The sequence below is a fragment of the Schistocerca nitens genome, chromosome 4 (assembly GCF_023898315.1).
Source record: "Schistocerca nitens isolate TAMUIC-IGC-003100 chromosome 4, iqSchNite1.1, whole genome shotgun sequence".
In the NCBI taxonomy this organism is placed as follows: Eukaryota; Metazoa; Arthropoda; class Insecta; order Orthoptera; family Acrididae; genus Schistocerca; species Schistocerca nitens.
Window position 1 is genome coordinate 307,826,720 of NC_064617.1, and position 15,758 is coordinate 307,842,477.

General features: G+C 43.5%; 1 protein-coding gene and 1 pseudogene across 1 annotated transcript in view; both read right to left on the minus strand.

The window, feature by feature from the left end:
• LOC126253138 (potassium voltage-gated channel subfamily KQT member 4) overlaps positions 1 to 15,758 on the minus strand; it is a 1,084,963-nt gene that overhangs the window by 481,148 nt on the left and 588,057 nt on the right. The window lies entirely within an intron of this gene.
• LOC126253794 (5S ribosomal RNA) lies at positions 9,841 to 9,958 on the minus strand (annotated as a pseudogene).

Sequence of the window (15,758 nt, forward strand, 5' to 3'; positions counted from 1 at the left end):
GAGAGACATAACCTTTACTTCAGAATAATGTAACACTAATTTTATATGCACATTGCAAAGAACTTAAGCCATGACTTAATGCATGCACGTCTTTGTATATCTGACACTGATTTCATGAGAAGTCTTTGTGGACTTTAGAATACTGAGAAAATGAGTATTAATTTCGTTAGATCCTAGACCAAAGTGGTAAGAAAATGATATGATTATGTGATAACGTTTACGTTATGTCTTGTGGAGTACTGTGTAGTTACCCAATGACATTAATTCTTCCATAAATACATGTTCTTATGTAACTTGTTGCCCGATGAATGTACACGGATATCCCTATATTGACGTCACTGTGGCAGAGCAACCACAGAGGGTATGTCGTAATGGAGGTTACATAAATCCACACGTGATGTGTAGTAACAGGGCTATGGGAGAATCAGTTTATTTGCCGTTATTTGTGTTAAAGACACTTAATGTTAAAAGTGGGAAGCAAACTAAGACTGAATTATATGGTAAAGCACTGAGGGAAAAATTACACCACATAGTTTACTAAACACCTTGTTCAATGATACAAATGGCTCTGAGCACTATGGGACTTAACTTCTGAGGTCATCAGTCCCCTAGAACCTAGAACTACTTAAACCTAACTAACCTAAGGACATCACACACGTCCATGCCCGAAGCAGGATTCGAACCTGCGACCGTAGCGGTCGCGCGGTTCCAGACTGTAGCGCCTAGAACCGCTCGGCCACCCCGGCCGGCAAAACACCTTGTGTCTTTGACCGATATACGTAAACACTAATTTTGCGGCTGCGGTTGTAGCCGCGTTGTAGGGGTCTTGTCACGGTTCGCGCGGCTGCCCCCATCGGAGGTTCGAGTCCTCCTTCGGGAATGGGTGTGTGTGTTGTCCTTAGCGTAAGTTAGTTTCAGCTAGATAAGTAGTGTGTAAGTCTAGGGACCGATAACTCCCGCAATTTGGTCCCATAGAAGCTTACCACAAATTTTCTCAAATTTTTCCATTAATTTTGCAGCACTTTCTCTATACTCGATTGTTACCTCTCTTTTGGATGGTATATAACTTAAAAACTTGCTATAACTTTTCAATACACATACATTTCTTTCCCACATGCCTCTTTAGTGTAGAACAGATGGAAACCAGATTTTATGAATGCGCAAGTGCCACTACCATTCTTCGTGTGAGGCCTTCAAAGGCAAACGTAATACGCAAAGCGCCTTTACTGTAGTCGACCTCTAGATCTTCAATAAATCTAGTAATACCAGGTCGATAAACGTGCATTACAAGAACAACAAATTTTTCACGTATCAAGTAGATGTGTTGCATCTCTATACATGTGGTGCATTGGATGGGGGTTGGAGTGATTTCTAAAATGAAAAAATACAGAATGTTTCATTGATCATATGTTCCATTAAAAGTTGTTACTGAGTTAAACATTACAGTGATACAGGGCGTAAAGCACGCACGTTACAGAAGATTCTCAAGTGTTCGTTTTCAACAACGTTGCATTCTTAATGACGTCTGAGTTTGTACAGGGAAAACCGCTAAAGTACCTGTGCCCCTTCGAATAACTATATTGGCGATTACGAATAAGTTAGTGAAGGTTGTTGACGTCTTTTACCTGAGTAAGGTAGTCCACAGTTTTCATTTGACCCTAGAACAGCCACGACAAACCAATTCCCTGGATCTCGATGTAGTACTCATCATCTTCAGGATGTGTAATCCAGAACGCAGCCTCTGTCTAAACTTCAGTGCACTTGTGTTGCATCGCATGTGAGAAACATGACGCAGCACATGTTAGGTGCACATATTTCAGTGGTACAGACATACTGTTCATGGCACAGGACTGTGTAGTCGTTGAGGCAACATTCATGAGCCAATACGGTTGTGAAGACTCGCGAAACCACATATGTAATCAAAGTCGGTGTTTTTTATCAGTGGCAACCCTACCAACCAGCGTATGTGTAAGCGTTTTGTAAATGTGTCATACCATCTCATCCAAACGTATACTCGTCGTTAAACTATACAGATGACAAAGACATCAGTGTAGTAGTACTAGAGTGAAAAAAAAAAGAACACTCGCAGAAATCTGCCTAATTGTGGAATTCATCATCGTTTGGTCTCACATAAGGCATTCGTGTAAAACACGTGACCTAACACATTAGTGATAAGCATTTCAAGGCCCAATTTCCGTTTGTTCGTTCCTTCATTCGAGATGCTAGTACACTATGGGGTCGACCATCCTACGAACACACTTGCTGCAATGATACGCACACTGTATTAATAATTATGTCAGGGTTTACATTAGTACAAGTTAGCTGTTCATTTCAGTAACGGGTGCTGTGTGACCGAAGAGCTCTATTTGTTAATAACCTGAACTGCTATTGCATAACGCTCTTTTTTTCCCACGCCAAAAGCGCACTTTCCACGAAATTCCCATTTTAAAAGCATTCCATTCCTGTTAATATTTTGTTTAACGAGATCTCTAGGAATCTGCAACTATTGTATCCTGTTGGGTTGCAACCCGTCTTGTCATCATGCCCATTCACTGTACACCGTTGCTGACCCTATATCGGAAACAAATGACAGGTATATCTTCTCTTACCACTACAGTAGCTCTCCTAGAGACTCACATGGAGTTCATATGTTTGGTCAATCGCTTTCGTTTCCGCCATGGGCTAGTGTCTGGGACTCCTTCGGACTGACACATCACAGCCTATTTCACGCGCGCAACTATTACCTCTCAAATATCCTCTACGATGGTTGTAGTCCACGTGGAAAATTGTCCCAATACAGGTGTGCCACAAGACGTCCATTATCGATCATCACGATCGTATCTGAAAATCCTGTCGCTTTATTATTACTCCGAATAAAGAATCATGTTCCATACGCAACCTCCCCAAAGCTGATTTATTTCATCCTTTCCAAATTAGAGAGTTTGCTACAACAGTCGATAAGGAATTAAACCTTAATCTTCTGTCCTTTCTTTTAACATTTTTTTCATTTTCTGTACAGAAACGCCATGGGCAGACGTAACTTCAGGATACGGGATAACAGAAAATGAAAACGTACGAGCGTCAGTAGTATTCTCTGTAACAGATATTAACAATAACCCGACTTCAGCGACACACATTTCAGTTGCAGCAAGCTGAAAACACAGTCCACTATACGAGGCAACAACAACAGGAGACGAAAGAATTTCATTTCATTTCAGAACTGCAGCACTCCAACGTTTATTTCGTTATTTATATATCTCCCTGTTTCTCCTTTTCCTGTTTGTGACGCTGAAGAGTTTCGTGTTTTTAGAACCGATCTTCTAACTTTTGTATGCAGTTCGCTTATTTGTTGACGTTTGCAAGGTTTCGCTCAGATGTAATAGGCGCTTTATGTTAACTTAAAAATGCGTTTTTTTTGTAAATAAATAATTTAGTGCCGTTTAAAACAGCTGTAAAGTGCGTGACTAGACGTAGAAAACATTTATCCAGCATGCAAAATCTCAAACTTGTCTGCCGAGAGTCGAGAAGTGCTGTCGGCAACCCGTAAAACAACGCTACCTCGTCTGCTTAGTGCACTGATTTCATCACCAAAACATATACTTCTTAATACTTCCAACCCCCTGACTGTGACAGTTTTCACTGGATATATTAAAAACAGAAAATTCAGTACAGTTAAGCATGTAACAGCAGTTTTGATGGTATATATAGTGTAGCTAATAAATACAATTTATATTCTGCCATAAATATTCACGTTATTTTACTGTAAAGCACAATCACTTGCTCAAAATATATACCTCCTAGTTTTGAGCCTTCGGCTTCACCCGCGCAGCCATATCTCACATATATTGCACCCATACGTACTTGTCTGAAACTCTCCTGTTTTGCTTCAAACGATTCCAGAGAGGATGCCAAATTTGTCTGTGGTATTCAGCCGTGTGGTATGATATTTTATCGTTAAACGAGTAGACAAAATTATTGGATCACTGCAGTGCTCATTCTCACGGTCTGGTTCACACACTGAACAGCGCCCATAAGAAGTAAGTGGCACTTCATACTCTTTCGATATTTGACATTAAATACATACAGGAAATAAATACCAAAAGGCCGTTTCAGAATATTTTGACATATCGCTCCCGTCTTAATGTCATCCCTAAGGCTAGTAGGTATATCTTACTCCACAGTACTTTCGTAGTAATAATGAATTTAGTATTCATCAAATTTGTCTGAAGTTGCTCCAGGCGACCCTGAGTTACGCTTTTATGTCACTTCTTTCCTCCTGCACCCTCAGCCGCAGGGGTGCTAGGGGGATCTTACTGTACCAGTAAATTTTTTTTTTTTCAGGTTGGAAGTGATGTGTATCCCTAGAGAGATAGAAATTGCGTGTGACGATAAAAAGATGGTCAAGTCAGTGCCATTGTACCCTCGCGTGCACACACACACACACACACACACACACACACACACACACACACACACACACATACAGGGGCGATATTTCATAAAGACTGTCACCAATGAGCCCAGCGACACTGAAAACAATGGATTCGACATTAATATCAGTTGTTATAGAATGTTTTTACATTTAATGGTTTCTCATTACCAGATGTAGCCCTACAGGTGGATTGTAGGGGTATAGTACCTACACGTATACACAAAATTTGGTTGAAATTGCTCCATACATTCCCGAATTACGCTTCAAGTCACACGGTTTTCGTACCCCCCCCCCCCCCCCCCCTTTCTACTCATATGGAAGACAGATGGTTCTTATTCACAAAGTGCTTCTTTCCAATAGTGTCATGCGTGAAATTGCTTCTCTGTCCTCGTTAGATTCACCTATTTGTTGGCTACCGGCAATACGACGTTATGTTGCGTGTTGTATAGTCACACTTCATGAGTGTGTCGTGGATTTAAACGTTGATGCTGTAGCCGCCATCCCGTCTCCAACCAAGTCTGGTTGAAATTGATCTCAAAATGGTTCAAACGGCTCCAAGCACTATGGGACTTAACATCTGAGGTCATCAGTCGCCTAGAACTTAGAACTACTTAAACCTAACTAACCTAAGGACATCACACACATCCATGCCCGAGGCATGATTCGAACCTACGACCGTAGCAGCAGCGCGGTTCCAGACTGAAGCGCCTAGAATCGCTTGGCCACAGCATCCGCAGAAATTGATCTAGTGATGAGCCAAAACATTATGACCGCCTGCTTATTAGCTTGTCAGTCTTTGGAATGAAATACATCTCTGATTCTGCGTATCGGTGATCTGACAGATGGTCAATTTCTGGAGATATGTGGAATTAGATGTCCACGCACAGGTCATGTAGGCCGGCCGGCGTGGCCGAGCTGTTCTAGGCGCTTCAGTCTGGAACCGCGCGACCGTTACGGTCCCAGGTTTGAATCCTGCCTCGGGCATGGATGTGTGTGATGTCCTTAGGTTAGTTAGGTTTAGGTAGTTCTAAGTCCTAGGGGACTGATGACCTCAGATGTTAAGTTCCATAGTGCTCAGAGCCATTTGAACAGGTCATGTAATTCGCGAAAGTAACGGGCTGCTGATCTGCGTACGCGGTGAGGGCGCCCGATAGAGACCCAGAGGGTTAAACAGGATTTACATCAGGCGAATTTGGCCGCCTAGACATCAATGTGAGTTTACTATAATATCCCTCAAACCACTATAGTATGGTTCTAGCTCCAAGGCACGGACAATTACACTGCAGAGAGACGATATCGCCGACGGGGAAGTAGTCAAGTATGAAGGCATGCAGGTGGTTCGCAGCTGTAAGCGTGTCTTCGAATACTGCCATTAGGTCCCATACAAGCGCAGGAGAATGTCTCTCATAGCACAGTACAGCTCCCACAAGCCTGCCTCCGTGGCGCGCTGAACGATTTGAGCCGCCGTTCATCTCGGTGACGACGTTCCTGTAGACGAACATCGACCTAGTGTAGCAAAAATGTGATTCAACCGTACAGCCGACATGTTCCCATTGATCAACGGTCGAATCCCAATAGTCCTACGTCCACTGCAATCAAAATTGACGATGTTGTTGGGTCAGCATGGTAACACGTAGGGGTGGTGTGCTGCGGAGTTCCATGTTCAGCAAGGTACAATGGAAGGTGTGCTCTGAAACACATGAGCGTGCACTACCATTGTGGTGTTTCGGCAGAGATGGCACAGATCACCGTCTATCCAACGTTACACAGCAGACAAGCCTCCGAACCCCACGTTGTGTGAAGAATCGTGGATGTCCCACTTATCGCCTAGTGGTAGTTTCACTGTCCTTCCACCTCTTTGCGTAGATGCGAACGATAGTACCACGTAAATATTCGACCAGCTTCGCCCTTTCCGAGATACTCGCTCAGACTCCGCGTAATAATATTCTGCCCTCTGTGAAAGTCATTTATTTTTCGCAGTTTTGCAGCCCATATCTTCGCTATGGTGATCCCCGTCCGTATCTCCTCCGCTGACACGCTTTGGTTACCGCAACATGTGCTCGCAACGCCACTAGGCGGAATCCAACGTCGCTGTGAGCAGTGATCACAATATTTTGGCTTTCCAGTAATGTTACATCATCGAGGTTATAATGTCGTTGTCTTAGATCAGAACTTCACAACATACGTGCTCGCGGAGCAAGCAGTGAGCAGCAAGGCGCGAGCACGGAGCAGCGCGAGCACGCTACCCCCCACTACCGGACCAGAGCGGAGAGTGGGGAGAGTCATGTGAGGCACACAACAGCTGCCGCCAGTCAATGTAAATCCGCGGCCACCTGCAGGGATATCACTCACGAATTATTGCTGCGACAAATGAAACAAATAAAGGAGAATGCACACGTGCCACATAATTTTATTAGCTTAGTGTATGCCTCTACCATCTGTAGACACTGAAACTAAAGAATTCCACGACAATCCTATATTTTCAACACTTTCTTCAACACTACTTAAAATATCACCTCCGGTTGTAGTGTTCTTCATGGCTACTACATCGAGGAGCTCCTCCCTCACCTGAAGATCTCTATTAACACCTCTAATAAATATGGCAAGCTGCGCTGTTCCAGTGATATCAACACTTTCGTCCAGAGCTAGAGAATACACCACAAAATCTTTACAGATATTTGCAAGCTGGCTCTGGACGTCGTCTGCCATGTCCTGTATGCGACGCATAATGGTCATGTTAGATAATGGCACAATCCGAAACTGTTGAACTTGAGATGGACACAAATGTTCCGCTGCAACTACCAAACATTCTTTTATTAAATCGTCATCAGTTAAGGGGCGCAGGGATTTTGCTAAAAGCAAAGCAGTTTTGTAACCCACTCTGAGAGCTGCCTCAGTTGATTTTTCTTCGTCGTCCAGATCTTCTTCGGATAGCTTGATTTTAAGTTTAATAACTTCCTGTGCACTATCTGGTCAATCACATTTTCCACGTCCGTAGTCTTTCGCGTGGTACGACATATAATGACGCTGCAAATTAAATTTCGTAAAAGAATTCAGCGATTTGTGACATACTAAACATTTTGCAACACCATCTTTTTCTGTAAACAGATAAAATTCCTCCCAATGGGGGTTGAACTGCGAAAGCATGGTTGAGGTTACACAACGGCGACTTCACATGGTTCTTAACCAGCGAAGTGACTGTTAAGAGCTGATCGTAGTACTTTAAACGTTACACAGTCGGCGCGTATTCAATAGGCACGCTGCGGCCCTATTCAAACGTGCGCGCGCATTTCCCCTCCCTCCCCTCCCTCCCTACTCCGCGACCTTGCACCTGCTCGCGAGCACGCGCCTGAGCAGACGCGAGTACTCGCGCTCAAAACTGGCCAGTTGTTAAGCCCTGTCTTAGATCCTCCTACTCTGATGATATACAGAATACTCTTTAACATTTGTAACAGATCGAGAGGGACCTAGATTCTGGAATCGAATTAAGGTGAAAATGCTGTCATGACCATTATTCGTTAGTACTGTAGCAGGAGTTAGATAAAGTCGTTGCACAAAATGCTGATCAACTGTGTGTGAATTCCTAAGGGACAAAACTGCTGTGGTCATCGGTCTCTAGACCTGCACACCACTTAAACTAACTTATGATAAGAACAACACATCTACCCATGCCCGAGGGAGGACTCGAACCTCCGGCGGTAGGGACCGTTCAATCCTTTCCATGGCGCCTCTAACAGCGCGGCCACTCCGCGCGGCACAAAATGCTGTAGTAGGTGATGCATCATTCATAGAGACGGCTGTGTAGGACCACGTACAGCAAGAAACAAACACGACTCGGTACTGCATACAGAGACTGCATCTGTCGCGTTTTACGTTAACTTCACAAGAGGGACGGCACAGTTCCGCAATGGCACCGGATAATCACCAATGCAAAAATAGCTAAGTTCGAAGAAGGAAGATAATGGTTAAATGTTCTACCGACGACTTGGCCATTAGAGACGGAGCACAAGCTCGGACTGGGCAAGGAAGGGGGAAGGAAACCGACTGCTTCCGTTTCAAGAAACGTAAGCAGTTTAGAGGGAACGATGCAAAACCTTAATGTTGCTGACCCTGCGGACATATAACTACCCTCTTGCCAAATTCTGATCTAGTGTCTTACCACTGAGCTATGTTACATTTCTTTCCTGCCTGACAGTTATCAAAGTGAGAGAAATATGTAAGTCGTGCAAAACGTACGCAATGCATGAATAAAGGTTTGCCGAGGGAAATACTCGTCACAAATGCGATAATACGATGTGCTTAATACTATAACACTCATCAAAAAAACTATCAGATTATTTCTTGTACTTAATCACTTTCATTACACTTTTAAGCCACCGCATATTATGCTCCTTTGGTGTATCAGGCCCTAGTGGCTATTTTACATCATCATTGTTCGAAATTTTGTTGACCATGAAAATACTATTTTGACTTCCACGTAAAAAGTGGTAATGAGTGTTACATAGTACTTCCTGGAAATACATATGCAGGTTCGACTTGTTACTAATACAATATTTAAACTATATGACACGATAAATAATCGGTCGTTCTGTTTTCAACCAATGCGTACACAATTCATGACATATTTATATGAAAAATAAGAGCTCGTCAAATAAAATATAGTAGTGATAAAGGGTTTCTATAATGAAAGCGTCCGGAGCTCGTGGTCGTGTGGTAGCGTTCTCGCTTCCCGAGCCCGGGTTCCCGGGTTCGGTTCCCGGCGGGGTCAGGGATTTTCTCTGCCTCGTGATGACTGGGTGTTGTGTGCTGTCCTTAGGTTAGTTAGGTTTAAGTAGTTCTAAGTTCTAGGGGACTGATGACCTCAGATGTTGAGTCCCATAGTGCTCAGAGCCATTTGAACCATTTTTTATAATGAAAGCAGGCTGTACTAACTGCTAGCATGATAACTGTTGTTGGATAAATCAGATATTTTACAGAGCTTACAACACGTACTACCTACCGGTTTGAAAGCCAGATTCGAAGTTCACAACTAGGTGAGGTCATTCTTTTGTTTCTTTTGTTTTTCAAAAAAACTGAATGTCACTACAGAGCTCCCTTGACATTTTCTGTGAGTTGTAATTTATATTTGTCTCTAATCTTTGGTGTTATATATACATTTTGTGACTTAGGTTTCTTACAAACTGATGATTTCTGCGTAATAATAATAAGCACCCCTTCGTCAGGCCACGAGTGGCCTACTGGGACCATCCGACAGCCGTGTCATCCTCAGTGGAGGATGCGGATAGGAGGGGTGTGGAGTTAGCACACCGCTCTCCTGGTCGTTGTGATGATATTCTTGATCGAAGCCGCTACTATTCGGTCGAGTAGCTCCTCAATTGGTATCACGAGGCTGAGTGCACCGCGAAAAACGGCAACAGCACATGGCGGCCTGGATGGTCACCCATCCAAGTGCCGACCACGCCCGACAGTGCTTAACTTCGGTGATCTCATGTGAAGCGGTGTGTCCACTGCGGCAAGGCCGTTGCCCAATAATAATAATAATAATAATAATAATAATAATAGCACAGCATACACAAGATACGTTTCAGCTACCTCGCTCGCTACAGTCGATCAGGTTCGTGAGAAAGATTCCGCATGTTGGTTCAGTCGGCACATTCAAAGGACTCTCTTTGGTGGATAGCTTAACCTTTCGTTTGCTGAATATGAGTGTTTTGTGTTCAGTGTCATTCTTTACATGACGCTAAGGTATGTGTAATCAAAGAAGTATTGGGTCTGTGTTGTTGACGAGGCATATATAGAATGGAGAGGGCAAAACTCTGTGCTGACACGTAGCCTACTAAACATCATGGATCTCTCTATCAGACACTGTGGAGGGAACTGTTACCAATCCCACGATAATGTTGAATGGGAACGGTATGCTGCTATATTCTCTCTCCTTCCCTTGCCGGCCAAATTCTGGCAGTGGACTCGAGCATCACCAGGGATAGAATCGGTTACCTGCGAATCGTGCGCCATCGCGTGTCAACGGTAGAATAGGGGGAGGGCGGGTAAGGTGGAAGCGATCAGTGAACTATGTTACAGACGAAATGGAGCAAAGGAATCTTCCGTTCCAAAAATAAAGGGGGCAAAACGATAAATTTAACACATACATGAAACGAAGAGACAAATGCTGTCGGTATAAGCATCAGTACAACTAAAATAAGCAGTGAACTTTTAAATTCAAAAACGATAACGACGATTTATATACGCACTCCATGACAAAAGAAGTGAAGCATCCAGAAGTGGAAAAAGAAACGTAACAAAACTTAACGAGTTGAGAGGGTATGTGGTGTTATTTCAGTACTTACAAAATCGAGCCAAATTTACAAGGAGCTTGGCAGTATGATTTAACTTAGCAGTACGACGTAGCATTCCCTCTGGCTTGAAAGCATGCACTGATTCATTTTGGAAGGATGTCATAAAGCCATAGTACCCTCTTCTAAGGCAAACTTGTCCACAACAGTCATAATTTCGTCCTGAAGCGTCGTTGCACTGTTATGACTGACTGATGTGAGTGCATTTCAAGCACGACATACGCTTTCTCGGCTCCTGTCGCCATTTTGTCTCACTGCGCTCTCGAGCGCTCTGGCGGCAGAAACCTGAAGTGCGGCTTCAGCCGAACAAAACTTTATGAGTTTTTCTACGTATCTGTAGTGTGTCGTGACCATATGCCAATGAATGGAGCTACAGTGAATTTATGAAATCGCTTCAATCATTTGTAATAGCCCTGTACTTCGACCCTCTCTTGTTGTGGTCAGACGTGTGTGAACGGAACCTTCAGGACGAGTGTGCTCGTCGTCCCATTCCCATGCAGTCCAACACCAGGCCATTGTCACATCGGAGTGCCCCAAATATTCATAATGCACAATTCGATCAGCCAAATGGAGACTCTCAATAAGCCCTTCTGAAACTCTCTCAGGTGATGATAACGCTGTCTCATACGAGAACGGAACATCTCTGTGTTCTTCACAGTGACAACCCAACATCTGGCGTTGTTCACGCGGCCTACATGTCCTAGAAGGCCTGGTAAAAGCACTAAACACGAACAACACTAATGAACTCCAGTGGCTGTTCTTCCAACCACGGAAAACTGCAATTTTAATGATTTACATACCGGAAATGGTGCGTACTTGTACAAAGTAAGAGTGACATTCGATTCAAAAATGGTTCGAATGGCTCTGAGCACTATGGGACTTAATTTCTAAGGTTATCAGTCCCCTAGAACTTAGAACTACTTAAACCTAACTAACCTAAGGACATCACACACAACCCTGACGGAGGCAGGATTCGAACCTGCGACCGTAGCGGTCGCGCGGTTCCAGACTGTAGCGCCCAGAACCGCTCGGCCACACCGGCCAGCGTGACATTCGGCCGTGTCTTTTGGGTGTTTCACGTATTATTGTTAGGCTGTGTGTCTATAAATGCTTCATCGTACTCAGTCGGGTGGTGTCCCAATGGTGTGATGTTTCGGCAGGTTGACTTGTTGCTCTCTTCAGGTCTTTTGATGGTGATGGGCGGTCCCGCTGCTGAGGTGGAGAAGAAAGTACTCCGTTAGGACACGAGCAGTGGTCTTCAGTCTCTTTGCCACCACCGACCTAAGCACTGAGGATGACACGGCGGCCGGTCGGTCCTGTTGGGCCTTCACGGCCTGTTCGGATGGTGTTTGTTTGTTTTCGGGGTAACGGACCGGACGCCACTGATGCGGAGGAAGCACGATTACCGCGTCGTGTGATCTAAGACTGTCTCTGTGCTTTCAGCACGCACAAGGGTGGGTCTCAACCCCTTACTTAACTCTAAGCGACTGTCTATATTCATCAGCTCATCACGTAGCCGGATCTATATGGACTCTTTTTTTAAAAAAAATGGCTCTGAGCACTATGGGACTCAACATCTGTGGACATCTGTCCCCTAGAACTTAGAATTACTTAAACCTAACTAACCTAAGGAAATCACACACGTCCATGCCCGAGGCAGCATTCGAACCTGCGACCGTAGCGGTCACGCGGTTCCAGACTGAAGCGCCTAGAACCACACGGCCACACCGGCCGGCAGACTCTTTTAAAACTCAATCCCAGAATATACTGGTCTGTTTTAAAAACTTAGTGCCGTTGCAATTCATGCAATTTCCGTTGTAGAAGCAGCAATCCACCACAGATGACTTGTTTGATTCTTATCTGTGCGAGCTTGTGCCTCCCCGCATCTTTCCTGTATCATCCACATGGTCTGACTTAGGTACATGTTCCCGCAAAGGCACAGAATGTGGAAGACTTGCAATCCTGGGTCGTCCTTAACACATCCCAACAAGGAATTTGTATTGAGCAGCGGGTGAAATACACATCTGATCTTACGTTTCAGGAAAATTCTGCCAATTTTCCCGAATGTGTTCCGACATAAAGGATAAAGACAGAAAAAGCCTAAAATCAATAATGTCTCTTCCTGAATAATTCATTGATAATGCCATGTCACGCAATACGTGAAATTCTGTCGGTTAATTGTTGAAGGAATACATTTGAAGTAGATTTCGTCGAAGGGTCTCGTTCGACAATAACGAATAATAACGTGTGCCTTATAAGCAGCTGCAAATGTCAAACTGTAAAAGAATAATAGCTGTACTGCAAAAGCTACAGGAACCGCAGCGTCTATTAACAAGGTATAAATGAGATTTTCACTCTGCAAAGGAGTGTGCGCTGATATGAAACTTCCTGGCAGATTAAAACTGTGTACCGGACCGAGACTCGAACTCGGGACCTTTGCCTTTCGCGGGCAAGTGCTCTAAGCACGACTCACACCCCGTCCTCACAGCTTTACTTCTGCCAGTACCTGGTCTCCTACCTTCCAAATTTTACCGAAGCTTTCCTTCGAAAGGCAAAGGTCCCGAGTTCTACTATCGGTCCGACACACAGTTTTAATCTGCCAGGAAGTTTCAACAAGGTATAAAATTTTTTGTTATCAGTTTGTGAACAATTTACTTAAAATTAGAAACTCTATGAGCACAGACATTAGAAAGCAATTTTTCCTGTTATTTGGTACAACGCATATAAAAAATCCTACTGAAGGTGTTTTAACTTCAAGAAAACATGTTTCGATAAAATATATGAAAAAATTGTGTTTGCTTAAGGCGCAACCTACCCAAGAACAAATTTATTTGCAAGCACACACGGACACGTGAGTGAGCTTCAACATTAATTATGTATCTTGAAGAGAATATATGTCTAGCTGCGCATGAAACATGCAGATAGAAAAATAGGAAGAGTGTAGAAACATTAACACTTTTTACTAGATGAAAGTTTCCACCCTTGAATTATTTGCTTGCCATGCATTGCCTCGGGGACATTCTAGCAGTACTCCATGTCTATTGAAGTCGACGTCATTAATCTTTCGAATGGGTGTCATTTAGCTGCTTTAAATAATAATAACAATGGGGATAATAGTAAAGATCGCTCGAACAGATTACAGTCAGATGCACAATGACGTGGCACGAATGATCCACTAGAACGTATGCCAAAGTATCGTTTCCCGGTGGCAAGAAACTGGTGGGATCACCAGCCAGAAAAAGTTGTCGAAGACGGACACACCAAATTACTATGGGACTTTTGGGTATTATACAGATCGAATTCTGGAAGACGATGCACCAGATATCACGACTGTTGAGAAAAAAGAAGCGTGGATCATTGACACTGGCATCCCAGGTGATGATCGCAAAAGCGACAAGGAAAAACATGAAAAACTTGCCAGATAAAAGCACATGTAAACTGGACTACAAGGATTCTGGCAGTGAAAGTGGTCCCGGTCCTTTTCGGCACGCTGCGAGTAGTGGCAAAATATCTTTCCAGTCTGCCAACTACCAAAAACCACTTTACACGGATCTTCGCTGACTATCCACCAATACATCACGCTGTCAAAAACGCTTGGGAAGTGTCCAACTAATAATAAATCACAAGTCCCGGATAGTGAACTCTTTTGCAATATTTATTCTTATAATACTACTAGCAAACCCACCAGTGCTTCACCACTGCTAAATATGTATGGGAATTGGATATACGGCTTATCTCTCCCTCCCTTGTCTCTCTGTCCATCTCCTGCCCCCTCCTCTCATCTTGTCCTCCTCCTTCCATCACCTCATATCCCCTCTCTCTGTCCATCTTCTCTTTCCCCCTCTCTACGTCCCTGTCCTCACCCTCTCTCTGCCCATTTGCCCTCCCCCGCTCTCTCTGACCTCGAGCCTCATTCCTTGTAATTGCTAACTAAATCTTGATCGGGAACTGAAGACGCTTAAAATGAATAGGCAAATTGAATGGGAACACTGGTATGCAGGGTATGACAGATTTCCCCAGCTGCTACATCTGTGAGGATACTAGCTTCAATGACAATATTTTGCATGGTTTTAATGTGCAAACGGATAGGATCACAATGTTTCGGACGATTCAGATTCTATAGTAGCGTTCTACTCAGAAGCCGATAAGCCACAAACAGAACTTTACCGTTTTCTGTTAAAACTGAGAGCAAAGAAAAAAATCATAACAGCACACAGTCTTGTATTCAATTTGTTTTTAAAATCATATATAAGGAGAAAGAATATATATGGGAGAAACAATCTGTTTAATGGTTAAATCCCCTGCTATGTAATTAAATGTGACTGTGAGAAAGAAAAAAAAAAAAAACCACGCACTTTCACAGCAGAGCACATCATAGCATAGTATTTTATTCTTTACATTCGGTTCTAAGAGGAAACTGTACATTATAATTAAAAAAATATGTAGCGTATATCCGTCTGAGTGTTTAGAATGTTTGCTAGAGCATCGTGTAAAAAGTTGAAGTGAGTAGTTCAACAACTTTCTGAGATCTTTGCTAACAACCTTTTCCCCTTTATATGTTACACAAATACGTTTATAGTTATACGTCATACATGCACTATGTGATGAAAAGTATCCAGACACCCCCAAAAACATACGTTTGTCATATTAGGTGCATTGTGCTGCCAGGTACTCCGTGTCAGCGACCTCAGTAGTCATTAGACATAGTGACAGAGCAGAATGGGGCTCTCCGTGAAACCCACGGACTTCCAACGTGGTCAGGTGATTAGGTGTTACTTGTGTCATACGTCTGTACGCGACATTTCCACACTCCTAAACATTCCTAGCTCCACTGTTTCCTACGTGATAGAGAAGTGGAAACGTGAAGGGACACGTACAGCACAAAAGTCTACAGGCCGACCTCATCTGTTGACTGACAGAGACCACTGACAGTTGGTCGTAATGTGTAACAGACACACATCTATCCAGACCAT